Genomic DNA, 18,779 nt, shown 5'->3' on the forward strand with positions numbered 1-18,779 from the left:
CTACTACTACTACTACTACTACTACTACTACTACTACTACTACTACTACTACTACTACTACTACTACTACTACTACTACTAACAGTGACACCAACAATTATAAAAAGAACAAGTTTACAGCTTCTAAATCTTGCCAAACTGCACCACCACCACCACCATTACCACATACTAGTCTATACATACCTCACGCAATTTAACATTCCAGTGAACCCTGAACTGCGCGCACACACACACACACACACACACACACACACACACACACACACACACACACACACACACACACACACACACACACACACACACACACACACACACACTGTAAGTAATAAGGAACAAGACTGATGCCCAGCAGATAATAGAAATGCTGTGTTTTCTTCCATAATTCACGAAGTGTTACGTGGCCTGCGCCTCTCACGCCTCCACAATTCATAACGGACGCTCGTACCCTGCGCAGTGTTGTTTGTGAATTGTGTTGTTTTATTATTTGATGGGTTTAGTAATATATAATATATTTGCCAGGAAGCTTGAATGAGCGAGTGTGACTGACGCCGTTACTTCCGTGTATTGTTGATGTGATAGTGACAAGAACAACAATGATAATAACCAATAAGTACGAGTAGCAACAATAACCAGAATAAAAAAAAAGGAGCGAAGCAATAGTTGCAGAAACATGAGCAGCAGCAAAAACCGTCGGTGCTGCTACTACTACTACTACTACTACTACTACTACTACTACTACTACTAATACTACTACTACTACGTCTTTATTACGTAATATATAATAAGATGTACATATTAATTTATGAACAAAAACAACATGACTTTGTTTACTGATTTGAAATTACTCTCCTGGGCAGTAGTAGTAGTAGTAGTAGTAGTAGTAGTAGTAGTAGTAGTAGTAGTAGTAGTAGCAGCAGCAGCAACAATAGCAGTACTTGTCAGTCAGTGAATCAATATCCAATATTTCGCAATAAATACATACAATATTGTACAAAAATATCGCATAATAATATAGATGAAAGGTAGTGGATTGAGATATGGCGAAAATAAAATTTAGAAATAATACAGCACTTAACTATGTAGATTCGATCTTCGAAAAGTAATAAAAACACATGATATATGCTGAAAAAAAAATAGTACATAGTGGTTTCAAGACATCATAGTTTTCGATATTCTTTTAAACAATTCTCTTTTGGGACTGGCATCTTCAGTGAGCCGTTTTTCTCTGTATTTGTTGCCCTTGGCCTATTCTATATTAGTAGAAGAAGAAAATACAGTAGCAGTAGTAGTAATAGTAATAAATTAACATTAAAAAACAACAACATTTGCAGTAGCAGTAACAGTAGCCAGTAGTAGTAATAGCAGCAGTATGAGTACATAGTAGCATTGGACAGAACATGTACAGAAGCATGAGGCATTACCAGCAGCAAAGAGCAACGCATCCTGAGCCTTGAAAGCCAGCACCACTCACGGGACACGCCGAGGAGTGCAGAGAGGAATGCAGCGTATGAATAAATGTTGCCACGGAGAGAAGAAAAATACGTCCATAAGTCTCCTGCACCTGGAATATATTTTGTGAATCCAGAACCCAGTGTTAGAGGCACCCAACCTCGCCCTACCCGTCACACTCACTCACTCATTCACTCACCGGGTCACTCTCTCACTCCGTCACTCCGAACCTATTCATACCTGCCCGCTCTCACTTTTATTGTTCCATTCACTCCAGTCTCAAACTACATTCTCTCTCTCTCTCTCTCTCTCTCTCTCTCTCTCTCTCTCTCTCTCTCTCTCTCTCTCTCTCTCTCTCTCTCTCTCTCTCTCTCTCTCTCTCCTGGATTTCATTGTGATATTTCCAGTTGTCTAACTTTTTTATTTCATTTATAAATTTTGCGTGTGTTCAATGATATTATTTTTTTATTTGATAAGTATAGTAATAGTGGCTTTGTAGTAGTAGTAGTAGTACTTACTAGTAGTAGTAACAGTAGTAGTAGTAGCGGCAGTAGTAGTAGTAGTAGTAGCTACTAGTAATAGTAATACGTAGTAGCAGTAGCAGCAGCAGCAGCAGCACCAGCACCAACACTAGCAACAGAAGTAGGTAGAGAAGGAGAATCGAGGGAGAGGAAAATGAGAATGAGAAAGAGGAGAATGATTAAGAAGAGTAAAAGGAGAATGAAGAGGAGAAAGAGGAGGAGTAGGAGATGAGGAGGAAGAGTAGGATGGTAGGAGAAGGACGAGGAGGAGGAAGAAAAAGAAAGGGAAAAAAATAAGAATAAGATGACGATGAAGAAAATAGTAATAATAATAATAATAATAATAATAATAATAATAATAACGATTAAAAGGAGAAAAAGTAAAAGTAGAAGACGAGAACAAAGACTAAAATCATAAAAAGAAAAGACCAGTAGTAGAACTGCAGCACCAGTAGCACCAGTAGCAGCAGCAATATGAGCACCAGCAGTGTACAGAGTCGCCGCCCTAGGAGTTATTCATCAGTGTTCTTTACGATCGATGCCCAACAAACACGCCAGCAAACAAAGGAAGGTGTCCCGTCTTATCTGGTGATCATACTGCCGTCACGCGCCCTCCGTATTAATTATTTCCCCTCCTCCACTACTCCTCACACCGCCTCTAGCCAGCTCTATAGGCCCGCCACCTTCACTGCTGAGGCCGCACGCCATCCTGGATACATGGCGCAGTTTATCTGTTGGAATACGTTTTCTGTTTTAGGTTTTCTCTCGTTTTCTTGTGCTGTTTTGTTTTCTTTGATTCGTTTTACTTGTATTTGTGTTTTTATTTTCCTTCATGCCATTTTTGTTTCTTCTTGTGTTGTGTTGTTTCTTGGGATGTGTGATTTTAGTTTTCTTTCATCCTTGGTCTTTCATTTTGGTGTTTGCAATTTTATTCACTCTTCTGCCATTTCGTTTGCTTGTCCTGTACGAGTATTGGGATGTGTGATTTTTTTTTTTTTCATCCTTTTCACTGGTAAATTTTCTTTTATCACTTAATTTTTCATTTATTTATTTGTTCGTTGACGCTGGTGTATTTGCCTCACGACCACAGTCCGTTCCAAAATTGCCCTTGGAAGAAAAAAAACAAAAAAGGTCAGATAGCAAGATATATAAAAAAAATCGTTCCTTAAAAGTGCAGTAAATACATAAATAAATGAATAATACAAAATAAAGAAATGAACAAATACAAAATAAATAAACGGATGATACCTAAAACAGTTTACCCCCTTTAAATACTTCAGGTACCTTTCAAAAGAGCACTCATATTTTCCTGTTTTATACTCCACTCATGCACTGCAGTTATCCAGGGTCCTAAGTGCCCGCCTTTAGGGAGTCCTTAACTTCCCTTACTGCCTTGATAGAGACGCGATCGATGACTGACGGAGTACCTCGATATGTCAGTATTATGGACTCATTTCTCTCTGTCCCTCTCTCTCTCTCTCTCTCTCTCTCTCTCTCTCTCTCTCTCTCTCTCTCTCTCTCTCTCTCTCTCTCTGTGGCAAATCGCCTTTTATCCACTTATTCCACTTCATCTCCCCCTCACACCACAATCAGATCCATTTCTCTCTCCCTCCCCCCCTACACACCACTCGTCTCTTTTAACAAATTCACTCAATACTCAATGCAAAACTCTACTACATTATTTCCCACCGTGCTTCAAGAGAGGGACAGTTAGCGTAATTCATCACAGATCCTCTCGACTAGTTCGTTCGCTCTCTCTAGTGGAAGTATTCATCTCCACTGATAGAATTATTATGCCTCCCCTGATGGCTGTTGACACATTGAACCAATATTGGACGTCCGCTCAGCCAGTGACGCTTAATTCCATAGCTGACGGGTTCGATTCCACCTCCCCGACTCCCTGGCTGCCTCTGCTCCTACTCCTCTTACTCGTTCCTCTGCCCTCCTCCCCTCCCCGTCCCTTCCTCTCCCGTCCTGCCCTGGCCTGTCTCTTCTCTAGCTGTCGTTGTCGTCGCCGCTTCCGCCTTGCTCTCCTCCATCGCCTTTTCCTTAATTACTTTGGTGTCAATATTGATGATAATGTGTCCCTGGACTTGAGCGTGACAGAGACAGCCTTCCTGCCTCCGGTGAGCTGTAATGGCAATGATGGTGATGGTTTTAATGATGATAGTGTTGTAGTAATAATAATTATGATGGTTGTGTTATTACTTCTATTGTTATTATTGCTGCTGCTGCTGCTGCTCGTCACAACCTTCCAAACAACTATCCCCTCTTCTTCAATGACTCAACTTTCCGCCTCTTCTACACTGAACATCCTCGGTCTGTCCTTTACTTATAATTTAAACTGGAAACTTCACATCTCATTTCTAGCTAAAACAGCTTCTATGAAGTTAGGCATTCTGAGTCGTCTCCGCCAGTAATTCTCACCCATCCGAGCTGCTAACTCTGTGCTGGAGTTTTTATCCATCCTCTCACACCGCTATTTTAGACAAGGTTGGAATCAAAAGCTTTTCGTCTTTTCAACCCCCCACCTTGTAATTGACTGTCTTCAGCCTCTTTCTCATTGCCGCAATGTTGCATCTCTTGCTATCTTCTACCACTATTTTTCACCCTAACTGTTCTTTTGATCTTGCTAACTGCATGCCTTCCCTCCTCCCGCGGCCTCGTTGCACAAGACTTTCTTCTTTCTCTCATCCTGCTCTCCAACTCTCTAATGCAAGAGTTAACCATTACTTTCAGTCATTAATTCCTTTCTCTGGTAAACTCTGGAACTCCCTGCCTGCTTCTGTATTTCCTTCTTCCTATGACTTGAACTCTTTCAAGAGGGAGGTTTCAAGACTCTTATCCTTCAGTTTTCGATGATTCTCTTGACATCTCTTTTTTGACTGCCGCCTTAGTGGGATTTTTTTCCTCATTTTTTTGTTTCCCTTGGCCAGTGACCCTCTTACATAAAAAACTACTACTACTACTACTACTGCTCTAACCACTCACTCTCCCACCCACCTACAAACACACACACACACACACACACACACACACACACACACACACACACACACACACACACACACACACACACACACACACACACACACACACACACACACACACACACGCACACACCAAGCCACCTACACACACCCATCTACCCATCTCCACTCCTCACCCATACCCCCGTCCCCACGCACAAGGACATAACATAACTTGCCATTCAGTCTATAATTTAATGTGACCGCGCTTGTGATGGTAAGCGAAGCCAAAAATAATGAAATAAATCGTTCGTGAGTCAGGGGATATTTCCTGGGGCGGGGAGGATAATGCGGTAAATGGGTGGCGAGGCTGGTGGCTTACCGGGGAGAGAATAAATTAGATTCCTTGATTTCTTGATTTCCCGTAATGAGCGAGGAGCGTCCGCCAGGCGTCACGGGGGCGGGATGTGAGGATAGCGTGATGGCGTGAGCATGGAGTGAGGGTGTCCAAGTTTTGTTCTGCCTTCTGCGACACGGAGAGCTCTCGACTTGCTACACTGCTTCTTCGTTATTGTGTTTTCTCTTCCATTGTAAGTGCGTCCAAATTCCTCCCGCCCTGGTGAAACTTCGGCTTGTTTTTAGTGGTCCTTGTTTCTATTACAAGGACATTTAAAAGTTTCGTTCCTCGACTCCTTCGTAAAGGTATCCAAGTTCCTCCCGGCTTTCCCGCCTTGGTGAAACTTTGACTTGCTTATAGTTTCTATTACAAGAGCATTTAAGTTTCGTTCCGGCTTCTTTCCCCCCCACCCCCCACCCCCGAGGAGAATCTTCACGACTTTACTATATATACGAATTCCTTAACTTTACTATAAGGGCTTCCAAGTTCCTACTGGCTTCCCCGCCCTGGAGAAACGTTTGACTTGCTTGTAGTGCATCTTCGATTCTATTGTAATGACTTGAAGTCCGTCTAGAGAACTTTTGACTTGCTTATACGTATTAGTCTTTGTTTGTATTATAAGGACATCCAATTCTTCCCGATTCCGCGACTTGGAAAAACCCTGACTTGCTTGTAGTGCCTCCTCGACTTTAAATTAAGGTTAGTCCGCCCTGGAGAACCCTTGACTTGCTTATACATAGTGCTCTTTACTTCTGTTTTAAGAGCACTTATGTTTCTTCCCCTTGCTGAGTCTTGATTTGCTTGAATTGTCTTTTTGCCTCTATTTTTTGTAAGGACATTAAGATTTGACCCGCCTTCCTCGCCCCGGAGAAATTTTGACTTGCTTATCGTGCTTCCTCGTCTCCACTATGACTCCACCTTAAGAGCGTCCGAGTTTCTCCAAGGTACTGCGACCTGGAGAAACTTTGACTTGCTTATACGTTGTGGTTCTTTCTTGTGTTATAAGGACATCCAGGTTTCTCCAAGCTTTCGTCACCTGGAGAAACTTGACTCGCTTATATGTAATGGCTCTTGTTTGCATTATAAGAACATGCAATTTTCTCCAAGCTTTTGCCACCTGGAGAAACTTTGACTCGCTTATAAGTAGTGGTTTCTGCTTCTGTTATAAGGGCATGCAAGTTTCTCCAGCTACTGTGTACTGGAGAATCATGTCTCCTCGCCTCCTCTCCATCTTCATCAGTTTATTATTCCTCCGCAATAAAGTAACAAATGTAGACGTGTACGAATATTTGTGTATTTTGTTATTTTCCAATTATTTCCCTGTCCTAACACAAAAGAACATAAAATAAAGGAAGCTGCAGGAAGCCATCAGGCCTATCCGTGGCAGTTCGTGTGTGTGTGTGTGTGTGTGTGTGTGTGTGTGTGTGTGTGTGTGTGTGTGTGTGTGTGTGTGTGTGTGTGTGTGTGTGTGTGTGCAGTGGATTTAGAGGATTTTTACACAAAGGGAAGGAGGATTTCGGCCAAAAAAGAAGAGGAATTTATGACGCCCGCAAAGAGCCACACTAGCCTCTGTGTTCCTGCTTTGTGAGTGTGGAGGCGGCGTGGGTGTGGAGGTGGAGGCTGCGATGTCTGTCTGCCATCTGGATCTCTGTCTCTCTCTCTCTCTCTCTCTCTCTCTCTCTCTCTCTCTCTCTCTCTCTCTCTCTCTCTCTCTCTCTCTCTCTCTCTGTTTCTTCTTCACTCCTTAATTCTTTCTTTTTTTTCTTTTTCTTGTAGCATTTTCGTTCTTCTTATTTCCTGCATCTTCTTTTGTATTTATATTTTAATTTTTACATACACCATTTTATCTTTTTTTCTTTTTTAATTCGTCTTTTTATTAACTTTACATTTTTCTTTTACACTTTCTTTTACATTGTTTCATCTTTCATTCTTTCGTCTATTCTTCTTTCCTTGCAGTTTTATATATATTTTTTTCCTATATTCTAGTCTATTTGTTCCTATAATTTACTTTCATGCACTAGTCTTCCTCTTAAATTCTTTTCTCTTCAGCTGTTTATGTCTCCGGGCTTCTATTCCTTTTGTTCTCTCTCTCTCTCTCTCTCTCTCTCTCTCTCTCTCTCTCTCTCTCTCTCTCTCTCTCTCTCTCTCTCTCTCTCTCTCTCTCTCTCTCTCTCTCTCTCTCTCTCTTCCTAAATTCTTCCTACAGTCTATTTTTGCTTCTGTTCTGCTCAGCTTCATAAATGATATTTTCTTCTGATAACCTTTTAATGAAGAAGGAATATTATTTTTCAAAAGTTTGGACCATTCCGCGTTAATGCTAATTTTGTTATTTAATTCAGTGTTCTTGCTGTGAAGAGATAAGACAGACAGACAGACAGACAGACAGACAGACAGAAAGGCGTGGTGTTTGTTATTTGAGATTCTCCTTTATGCCACCGCAACATCACTATTTATTTATTTCCTTTTCTATTTATTCATTTATTTATTTATTATGTGCCAAGGAGTCCAGTCAGTAGCAGAAGAGAGAGAGAGAGAGAGAGAGAGAGAGAGAGAGAGAGAGAGAGAGAGAGAGAGAGAGAGAGAGAGAGAGAGAGAGAGAGGTTATGTTTAGTTAAATTAAGTTAGACTGCATTACATAAGGCTACATTAGCATTTACATTACTTTTGTTTAAAATAGGTTGGGTCTCTTAGTTTTCGTTAAGTTGGGTTAGTTAAAGTTTCGTAGGCAGGTGTAGTTTTTAAGTGTTCATGGAGGAATCTTTAAGTGGAATATACTTCATGAACTTTACATAGAGGCGAAATATTTGTAGTCATTAGTCGAGGACGCTAACATGTCCGGGTGCAACTGTTTGAGGCAAGATTTTCAGAGGGGAATCTTTTAAGTGGAATATCCTTCACGGACGTTACATTGAGGCGAAACGTTAGCAGTCAGCACTCAGCAGTGGAGGACGCTGAAATGTTCCGGTTAAATAGTCAAGTTAATAGATAACGCTAAAATAATGAGGTGAAATTATTTGAACCGAAACTCTCATGGAAGAATCTTTAAGTAGAAAATACTTCACTGAGTTTACACAGAGACGAAATATTAGTTGAATTAATAGTTAAGGACTCTAAAATGTTCAGGTTAATTAGTTTAGCTAATAGCAGAGGACGATAAAATGTTCAGCTGGAATTATTTGAGACGAAACTTTATGGAGAGATCGTTTAGTGGAATATACTTGAGCGGGTTACACAGAGGCGAAATATTAGCAAAGTCAGTTGTCGGGGGCGGTAAAATGTTCGAATAACAGCAAAGTTTCATAGCTGCTTCTTGGCTGGGCTGTGCGAGGGCTGAGGTGTTGCCGCGACCAGCCTGGGCGAGGCTCACTCACCGGCTGAACTTTGCCGCAAATATTGGCTAATTTGTGACTTGGGAGGAAGTTTAATAAACTGTCAGTGCTGCCAGTCACGAAATTTGCATAGACACACCACGCGGAACACTGCAGGCTACGGTACCTGCTGTGGTGTGTGCTGTGGCGAAGGTGCTTTATTCTTGAACGTTTTCTCAGCTTATCTTGACTCGTTATAACAGGTTCGATGGAAATTAATAGTGTGTTCAAGGATGTGTTCATGAGTATTGATAGTTTAAGAAGGACTGATCGAAGAGAAGAAAACTACCATGATATTTTCTTATAACAGGTCTGGTGGAAATTAATGGTTGTTTAAAGTTGTTTTCTTAAGTAGTGATAGTTTAAGAGGGATTATGATGGAACAGAAGAAAACTACCATTGGGAACTCGACTAATCATCCCCGTGGTCTTTGAAAATATTTTATTCCTAAACATTTCGCACTGTCTCGACCCTCTTTAACTGTTGTAGTGAATATTAATGATGTTTTGAAGAGAGTTTTCATCAGCAGCGATTATTTACCATTGAAGACAAAAACAAAAAAATCACCCATTATAATTCTATCAGTTATAGCTGTGACCTTTGAAAATAGTCCTGGTAAGAGAAGAAAAAAAAAAAAAAACTAAAGAAAACATGAGAAATGGGCTAATCACCTTTGTATCCTTTGAAAATGGTCCTAATGAGACGAAAGAGAGAGAGAGAGAGAGAGAGAGAGAGAGAGAGAGAGAGAGAGAGAGAGAGAGAGAGAGAGAGAGAGAGAGAGAGAGACCCTTAAAAATCCTACTAATCATCCCAGTGCCCTTGAAAAAAAAAAAAAAAAAGGAATAAGAGGACAAAGCATTTAAGCACGAACCCCAAAACTGCAAAGAGGCAAAGATTAGAGAGAGAAACTTCGGAGCAAAATACAGTACAAGGAGACATTTATGCACGCTAGTAGGAGTCTGTAGAGGCTAACTTCCTCCTATTGTCCTTAAAACTTCGCCCATCTTCATTCCTAAACGGGCGGAGGAAAATATGCAGTCAAGTTTGGAGCCTCGCGATGAACGATACTCGGGCAACAAACTTTTCTGTCACGTTTTCTACCATTTGTTTCCCGGCTAAGAAATACTACCCCCCCCCCCCCCTTGCCTCGCCTTGCTGCCTTCTGTCACTGGCGCTTGTGTATTTATTCTCTCTCTCTCTCTCTCTCTCTCTCTCTCTCTCTGGAGTCGTAGTTGTAGTTTTAGCAGTAGTAGTAGTTGTAGTTGCTGTTATTGTTGATGTTGTTGTTGATGTAGTAGTAGTAGTAGTAGTAGTAGTAGTAGTAGTAGTAGTAGTAGTTGAAGAAGAGGCAGTAGTAGTAGTAGCAGTAGTAGTGTACACAGTTGTAATGTGAATGTAATAGCAGTAGTAGTAGTAGTAGTAGTCGTAGTCGTCTGGTAAGAGAATTCAAGGCTTTACACACACACACACACACACACACACACACACACACACACACACACACACACACACACACACACACACACACACACACACACACACACACACACACACACACACACAGAGCAGGGTAATAAAACACTGCAGGAAAAACAGCGTCGCCTCCACTTTTCATCGCGGCAATGGAGGCGAGGCACGGAACAATATTTCCCATTGTGTCCCCCAGCCTCGCCTCACAGCCAGCCTCTCTCTCTCTCTCTCTCTCTCTCTCTCTCTCTCTCTCTCTCTCTCTCTCTCTCTCTCTCTCTCTCTCTCTCTCAGGTTTAACTAACGTTTCCATCATCTGCATATTCGATTTTCTTTTATTTCTTCCTTTCTTCTTCTTTTTATTTATCTACTCATTCATTTCTTGCTTATTTCCTTCTTTTCTTCCTTTCATCCTTTCATCTTTTTTTTATTTTTACTTCCTTTCTTCCCTCCTTCCTTCCTTTCCTATTTTTTTTCATTCATTCTTTTATTTTTTTCTTTCATTCCTTCCTTCCCTTCTTTTCTTATTTCCCTCTTTTCTTCATCTCTTGCTTTCTTCCTTCTTTCCTTTCTTCTTTCCTTCTTCTCCCTTCTTTTCTCACTCCCCTCCTTTCTTTTATCATCCCCACTCCCTTCCTCCTTCCCTCCATTCTTTTCTCTCCTTTCCTCCCTCCCTCCCTCCTCCCCTGCATTATAAGTTTTTGTGTGGCTAGATGCAGACTCTCTCTCTCTCTCTCTCTCTCTCTCTCTCTCTCTCTCTCTCTCTCTCTCTCTCTCTCTCTCTCTCTCTCTCTCTCTCTCTCTCTCTCCCCCCTTAACCTCTTCTTTCCTATTATTTTCTTTTATCTCCCCTTTATGTGATCGTCTCCTGTCCTGTTTTTCCTGTCCAATTTTCCCTTCCCCGTCACTTTCCCGTCCAGTCTTTCCCCTTTCTGTCATCTCCTTTTCATCATCCCTTGTTTTGTTGTCTACGTTTTCTTTTATCCCTGACAGTTTCCGTTCTATTTTTCCCCTCTTGTGTCCCTTTCCTGATTATTCCTATTACTTTGCACCATTTATGTTATTTCCTATTGCTGTTCATATTTTTTTTCCCTTAGTATCTCTCTTTTTTGTTGTCTCCTATTTTTTTCCCCGTGGTTGTGTTTCCTTCTGTTTGCCATTTTCTGTTTCCCTTTTCGTAATCTTCCCTGTCCTGTTAATGCTGTTCTTTCTTTCCTTATCTTCTGTCCTATTGCTCTCTTTCTGATGTTTCTTGTTCATGAGCCTCCCTTTTGATGTATTTTAGTCGTAAATAAAGAAATAAAAGATAGTCAGTTTAGTTTCAGTCCAGATCTGCTTAGTTTATTTTTCTTGTTTATTTAAGTTGAGTAGTAGCGAGTTTACTTCCTATTCTAATCCTCCGCCTGTTTTCCCTCTCTGTTTACCGTCTTTTGTTTCCCCATGCCAGTTTTTTTTCCTGTTCCATTTCACCCCTTCTGTTACTCCATAATCGAGTTGTGATAAAGGGGAAATTGATGAGAGAGTCTGTAAGCAATGCTGGAAAAAAAATAAATATGAGATCGGGTAAGAAAAAAATAAATAAAACGTAAAAAAAAAAAAAAGAGAAATTGGACGTTGATTTACGGGGTGTGAGTTTCGTCTCAGTCTCATCATTTTGTTCTTTTCAGTAATAGTCTTTTTTATTGTACTTTTCTGTTGCCTTCTGTCTCATCAAGCCTTTCTATCCATTTGTTCCAGTATTTATAAATGATTGGTTCTCCCATCAGGATTATTTCCACAAAAGTGATTAGAGGTGTTGGTTTGGATATTTTTTCCTTCTTAACCGTATAGAATTCTTGGCAAACTATCACTGGAGTCGTGAGAATACTTGGAAATCACTAGAATCATGGAAACACTCTTGAAAGTCACTAGAATCTTGAAAACACTCTTGAGAAGTAATTCGAATCATCAAAACACTGGAACATTATTAAAATCACAAAGGAAACACTCTTGAAAAGCCCTACAATCATGAAAAAACACTCTTGAAAATCACCAGAATAATGGAAACATCCTTGAAAATCACCACTCTTGAAAAACTGCAAATAATTTCAAATAGTTCCTGTTAAATGTAATGGATGGAATGACGGAACTTTTAATAATACAAACGTGGTCTCATCTCGTTCTGTCCACTCGCCTCTCTGTATCTATCCAGTTCTTTGTTCTACATCTATTCTGTTCTTTGTTTTGTATCCATTCTGTTCTTGTTCTGTATCTGTTTCTTGTTCCCTATCTACCCTGTTCCTTATTCTATAGCTATCCTGTTCTCTTCTTACACACGTAGTTCACTAGTAGTAGTAGTAGTAGTAGACAAATAAACAGATTCCCTCGCTGGAGACCAATAAGTACCCTGGTATCTATCCACACTTTTCTTACATATTCTGTCCCCCAATTTCTTTCCTTCGCTTAAAATCTCATCACCCTTCCCCGCTCCTCGTCTCCTCTTCTGCACCCTCCTCCCTTCTCCGCTCCACGTCTCCTCTGCTGCACCCTCCTCCCTCCACCGCCGCAGCCACCGCTAGTCTTCCTTCCACTTATCGATAACGTGGGTGTTGTATTATCATTAATCTTTTTCTCGTATTTTTTGGTGGGTGGGATTGGTTGTGGTGGTGGTGGTGGTGGTGGTGGGCGTGTTATGAGTTTCCTATGAAGGTTTTGTGTGTTTGGAATCTGATGATGTGAAAATGCTGTCAGATTCGTGATGGTAATTTGGTGTAATTGTGTTTGATGATTGATTTGTTTGTGGTGTGTGGCGCTGGTGGGAATGTTTTATTTATTCATTTATTTGTTTTATATGTTTTACTGTCAGCAGAGGAGCGTTGTGGGGCCTAGAGAGAGAGAGAGAGAGAGAGAGAGAGAGAGAGAGAGAGAGAGAGAGAGAGAGAGAGAGAGAGAGAGAGGGGTGGGGTGGGGGGAGGGTTAGTCTGCACCAAGCCCGGAATACATGTCTATACTGCGGAAGACAAGGAAGGAAGGAAGGAAGGAAGGAAGCAAGAACAGAAGGCAAGGAAGCAAGTAAGCAAGGAAGGAAGGAAGGAAGGAAGGAAGGAAGGAAGTGTGGACACGACTTGCAGGCAGTTGGCGGCAGTGCTAATTAAAGCGAAAGAGAGAGAGAGAGAGAGAGAGAGAGAGAGAGAGAGAGAGAGAGAGAGAGAGAGAGAGAGAGAGAGAGAGAGAGAGAGAGATACATATAGACAGAGAGGCAGACAGAGACGGAGACAGAAGACAAAGAAACCTACAAACAAGCGAAAAAGTGACTAACATTCAAGGAAGCAAATAAACAACAAAGAAAAAAAAATAATAATAATAATAACCTACCAAAATAGTCACTAAGCAAACGGGATTCGAACCTGTAGCAATGTACCTATTATGCAGGAAGTTGACCATTGATCTATCTGGACCGCAATGGAGGTGTACACGTGTTGAGAAAATTTTATTCAATGACCAATGGGTGCGAAGTACGATACAGCATGTCTTGGAAGGGTTGGTACTCGTGCGTGAAGATGCATATGTAATAAAGAAGGTGGCTTTCCTTTAGTTGCCCTTGTGTGGTTATCCAAAACTATGAATTAAATGCTATACCTATACAAATAAAAAGGCGATTATCATTACGTAAACTGTTTGACGCACCATTTGGTACAGGAGCAGCAGGACTGCCAACATTTCCGAAGGCCCCGCATTGTTTTTAAATATTATCGTCGGTTGTGTCAAGTTGGCTGAACGAAAATTTCAAAGATAGTTTTCTCTACGAGTTTACCCAGCGGCCATATAAATAATAACAAGACTTCCCTCACAGGTGACTCCGTGCTTGTGAAATATGTGTAAACTGTATACATTTCTTTCGTTTTCCTTTTTCTTTTCTCTTTTTTTATCCTTCCTCTTTATACTTTTTTTTTTGCATTTTTTCCTTTATTTTTCCTTTTTCCTTTCCCTTTTTTTCCCCGTTTCTTTTTCGTTTTTTTTTCAGTATTTTCCTCCAGAGTGACCTTCATATTCGTCAGACATTTCACAGATGAGAGGAGGGAATGGGAATAGTTTCGTGAATGGCAGCGGAAGTGTTCGGAGCTTTTGAAGTTTCCTTGTTTTTATTTTGTCCACTATTTACCGCACCAATGATTCCCACGGCTGGTGCACCGCTGGGACACACACACACACACACACACACACACACACACACACACAGCGGGTTTCTCGGTGGAAGGTTACAGGTTACAAATTTACTAGCTCCTTTCGTAACGTTTTCATCACCATCTATTGATCTTGTCCCTTATATTGGTCTTCGAAGAACGCTGAAGACAGAAAAGCCGCTTAGGTCTTTAGAAGGAAGAGGAAGAGGAGGAGGAGGAGGAGGAGGAGGAGGAGGAGGAGGAGGAGGAGGAGGAGGGGTATGGTTTCTTTAGAATCTTATTTGCCAACCTCAGCTGAAAGAACTCAAAAGTGAACGATGCTGGAAAAAAAGTAATTAGAGCGTTCGTGTGTGTGTGTGTGTGTGTGTGTGTGTATTTTGAGCTTTGATGTTTCCCTGGTTTTTTATTTGTTTCCCATTTCTCGTTGAATTAACGCATGTTCTTTGCTTGTTCCACCTCTAATGTGTGTGTGTGTGTGTGTGTGTGTGTGTGTGTGTGTGTGTGTGTGTGTGTGTGTGTGTGTGTGTGTGAGTGTGTGTGTTCCGAGCTTTGATGTCTTGTTTATCTCCTTTTCTTCTTAAATTAACGTATGTTCTTTGCTTTCTCCACTTCTACTGTGTCTCTGTGTCTGTGCAGCGTTTCTCGTCCGATCAGGTCTAGGTCTGGTTAGTGCTTGCATAGGTGAGCGCCTGGAGACATCACATTATATTATTTGTCTGTTTGTCTGTGTCTGTCTCTCTCCCCCCATAGACTATTAAAAATTTCAGTAGTCTTGCCACATCCAAGCTGAAGAAGGCACTGCTGTCGTAATACGCTGCCTGGAGGATGCTTGAGGACAGCTGCGTGGCGGGGGTGAGCGCTGGGCCGTGAAAGGTTACCCAAGCCTGGAGCGGGGTCGTGTTAGTGAGAGCAAAGTCCGGATACATTTACCCAGGTGGAAGTTGTGAAGCGCTTATTCCGAGGTTACGTAGAAAGTGGATACGGGAGGAGCTGGTGACGGTGGTAGGATTTTAATATTTTTGTTTATTATTTACTTTCACAACGTCTTTTAAATCCAAGTAGATTTTTAGCTCTTTATTATTCTAATATTAGGGAGGGAATTAATGCAGTATAAAAGGGAAGGAATTTGTACTCTACATCTACATAATTGTTTGTGGGGGAAAGTGTAAATGTTTAATACCAAACTGCTTAATTTCGTAGTTCTTCTCTACCGTGGTATTACAAAAACACTGACTGCAATGTGAAATAGGCGAATTTTTTTTTCTCTCTCTTTTTGGGGGGAAGCGTATAAATGTTTATTACTAAAATGTTTTATTTGAGTCCTCTACTAACTGCTGCGTAAAGCAGGAGAAAAAAGTGTAAAATCTTGTTTTTGAGGACGGTATAAATGCAGGTCACTAAACTATTTAATTTAACTTTATTACTCTAGAATAAACATCGTGTCAGACAAAAAAACCAAGCATGAAAAGTATAAAATAGCATTATAAAGCAAGAAAACTGTAATTTGCAGTTAGTGTTGTTATTTTTTCACAGGAGAGCATAAATTCCTAAATACCAAGTGTAGTGTAGGCGAGGTATGGTGAAGTACTGTGTGCAGTGTATAGACTACATATGGTTGATATGGTGTATAAATGGTTGGTATGGTGTATAAACGGCTGTTATGGTATGTAAATGGCGTATATTATCATATTTATTATTGTGTACGAATATAAACAGCTGTTATAGCCTGTAAAGGGCCTGCTATGATGTATTAATGCTCTGCGTGGTGTGTAAATAGCTGGAATGGTGTATATAAATGGCTGGTGTAGCGTATAAATGTAAGACGGGCACTGACCAAAGGCAAGGAAAAGAGAGAGAAAAAAAATGGGCCACCGATAAGGTAAGGTACGGTGTTTAGTGTAGGTAGAGGCTCAATATGGCTGGGAAGGAGCGAGGTATCGAGTATTGCGTGACTCAGGCCGCACGAAGCCTCCTCTGTGTAAATATTTGATTGGGTGAAATATTAACTCACTTTTTTGCCGGTTTGCCGTGAAAGACAAATAATTAGGTAATGAATATGAGACGCCAGGAGTACCGCAGGGCAGGAAGGCCTTAGTGTGGTATTAATTTCGTTCCCACACGCTGCCTCGTGTATGTGTGTGTGTGTGTGTGTGTGTGTGTGTGTGTGTGTGTGTGTGTGTGTGTGTGTGTGTGTGTGTGTGTGTTGACGGTCAGGACTTGATAGCAGCATTTCCTGGTATGATTTATGCATTTTCTCTCTCTCTCTCTCTCTCTCTCTCTCTCTCTCTCTCTCTCTCTCTCTCTCTCTCTCTCTCTCTCTCTCTCTCTCTCTCTCTCTCTCTCTCTGTCCATTTGTATTTCTTTTTTTCAGTTTTCTCTTGTTTTAATTTTCTTGTCTGATGAAATTAAGATGACTTTGTTGCTTCAATTTTTTCTCTTCTTCGTTATCAAGTATAAATTATCCAATTATGATTTTTTTTCCTTCATCATACAGTTGTTGTTGTTGTTGTTGTTGTTGTTGTTGTTGTTAATGATGTTGTTAATGATGTTGTTGTTGTTGTTGGTGTTGTTGTTGTTAATGATATTGTTGTTAATGATGTTGTTGTTTATGCCAACTGTTGTTGGCAGTGGTGGTGGTGGTGGTGGCTGCGGTGACGGCGCGCATGTGTGTGTCTATATATATATATATATATATATATATATATATATATATATATATATATATATATATATATATATATATATATATATATATATATATATATATATATATATATATATATATATATGTGTGTGTGTGTGTGCGTGTGCCGTGTGCTGCCGTGGACTCGTGTGTGTGTGTGTGTGTGTGTGTGTGTGTGTGTGTGTGTGTGTGTGTGTGTGTGTGTGTGTGCGTGTGCCGTGTGCTGCCGTGGACTCGTGTGTGTGTGTGTGTGTGTGTGTGTGTGTGTGTGTGTGTGTGTGTGTGTGTGTGGCGGCACGCGGCGGAAACACGAGGCGGAAACACGTAGCCACGCGAGGTTGGTTTGTGACGTTTATTTGCGGCAGCGTGAGGCGAGACGAGGCCACGCGAGGACAAGCTAACTCGCAATGGCGTATCATTTCCGTTCCCGCGGCGCCTTGGGGTGAACTGAAGGTAAAAAGCTGAGGGTCCGTATTCTCAAACGCTTGTATGTCTTATATCGATCTAGATATAACAACTTGAAGTGGAAGTTATTGCGGGTTTTCAAGTGTATTATCATGATTCTAGTGGCAGTTTTATAGTTGCTACTGGAAGTTATTTGTGTTTTCAAAGATGTTTTAAGTGATTGTGAACAGGCTGCAGTGGAAGTTATTATGTTATTCGAGAGTGTTGTCATAATGCTAGTGACAGTTTTATAGTCTCTAGTGGAAGTTCTTGTAATTTTCAAGTGCGTTTTCATAATTCTGCAGAGCTTAATAATGCTGCAGGGAAGGTAGTTAGGTTTTCCAAGAATGTTTTCATCATCCGAGTGATTACTTAGCAGGAGTGCTGTATCGAACCTGAGAACCTGACCAATCATCTATTATATTTGAAAATAGTCCTTATGAGAGACCTCTTTTTCTCCTTTCACCGTTTCCCAAGAGTCAGGAGTTGGCGCCATGTACGAGTCTCCTCCAGTTGTTTTTGTCCCCCGTGTCTTCCTCTGTGACTCCCATCCCTTGCATTTCTACCACAATTGCATCCCTCACTCTGTTTTTACCTCGATCTTCTTCTATCAGTTACTTTTCTCCAACCTCCTTTAATTGGATCCTGGTCTTCTCTTCTTATTAGGTGACGAAACCATTTCATTGTTCATCTAGTTATCACTTCCGTAATACATTCCACTGCTGAAATAATGAAAAGATATAAAAAAAAATAAGGTTTGTTCATGTAATAAGAGGAGAGACCAAAGAAGAGAGAGGCCAAAGGTGAATGCCACACTCCTATCTCTCCTCTCGTTAACTCTGGGTCTGAGTACTGAGTGTGGTGGACAGTTCCCTTCACCACCTTTAACCTTCTCACTCATTGCACGGCCGGCTGAGGCTAGGAGCCGGCAGCTGTCGCAGAAAAATTCCGTCTGTAACCTAGAGACGCGTTTTGAAACGCATTCTCATAAGAATTGTTTTTGAATAGCACAAAAATTATGAGTTGGATACTTGATCGTGTTTTAATTTTTTGCCATTGATCATGTAAACTTTGTGAAGCAATTATTTTAATCATGAAAACAGTCTTGAAAACCACCATTTATTTTCACAAGAACCTGTGAAAATCCCTTTTAAAACACAAAAACTTCGACTAAGTCGCTGGAGTCTGAGAAAACATCCTTGAACATCGCCAAAACTTCAATTCGAGCTTATAAGACATCCCCCAAGACCGTAATAACTTATACCAGACTATGAAAACAACTCTTAAAAACATTAATAACTTCCACCAGAACCTG

The 18,779-nt window shown here is 40.8% G+C and overlaps 1 protein-coding gene across 4 annotated transcripts in view; it reads left to right on the forward strand.

The window, feature by feature from the left end:
* LOC135113337 (cell adhesion molecule DSCAML1-like) overlaps positions 1–18,779 on the forward strand; it is a 310,112-nt gene that overhangs the window by 96,718 nt on the left and 194,615 nt on the right. The window lies entirely within an intron of this gene.

Source organism: Scylla paramamosain, chromosome 25 (assembly GCF_035594125.1).
Source record: "Scylla paramamosain isolate STU-SP2022 chromosome 25, ASM3559412v1, whole genome shotgun sequence".
Classification (NCBI taxonomy): Eukaryota; Metazoa; Arthropoda; class Malacostraca; order Decapoda; family Portunidae; genus Scylla; species Scylla paramamosain.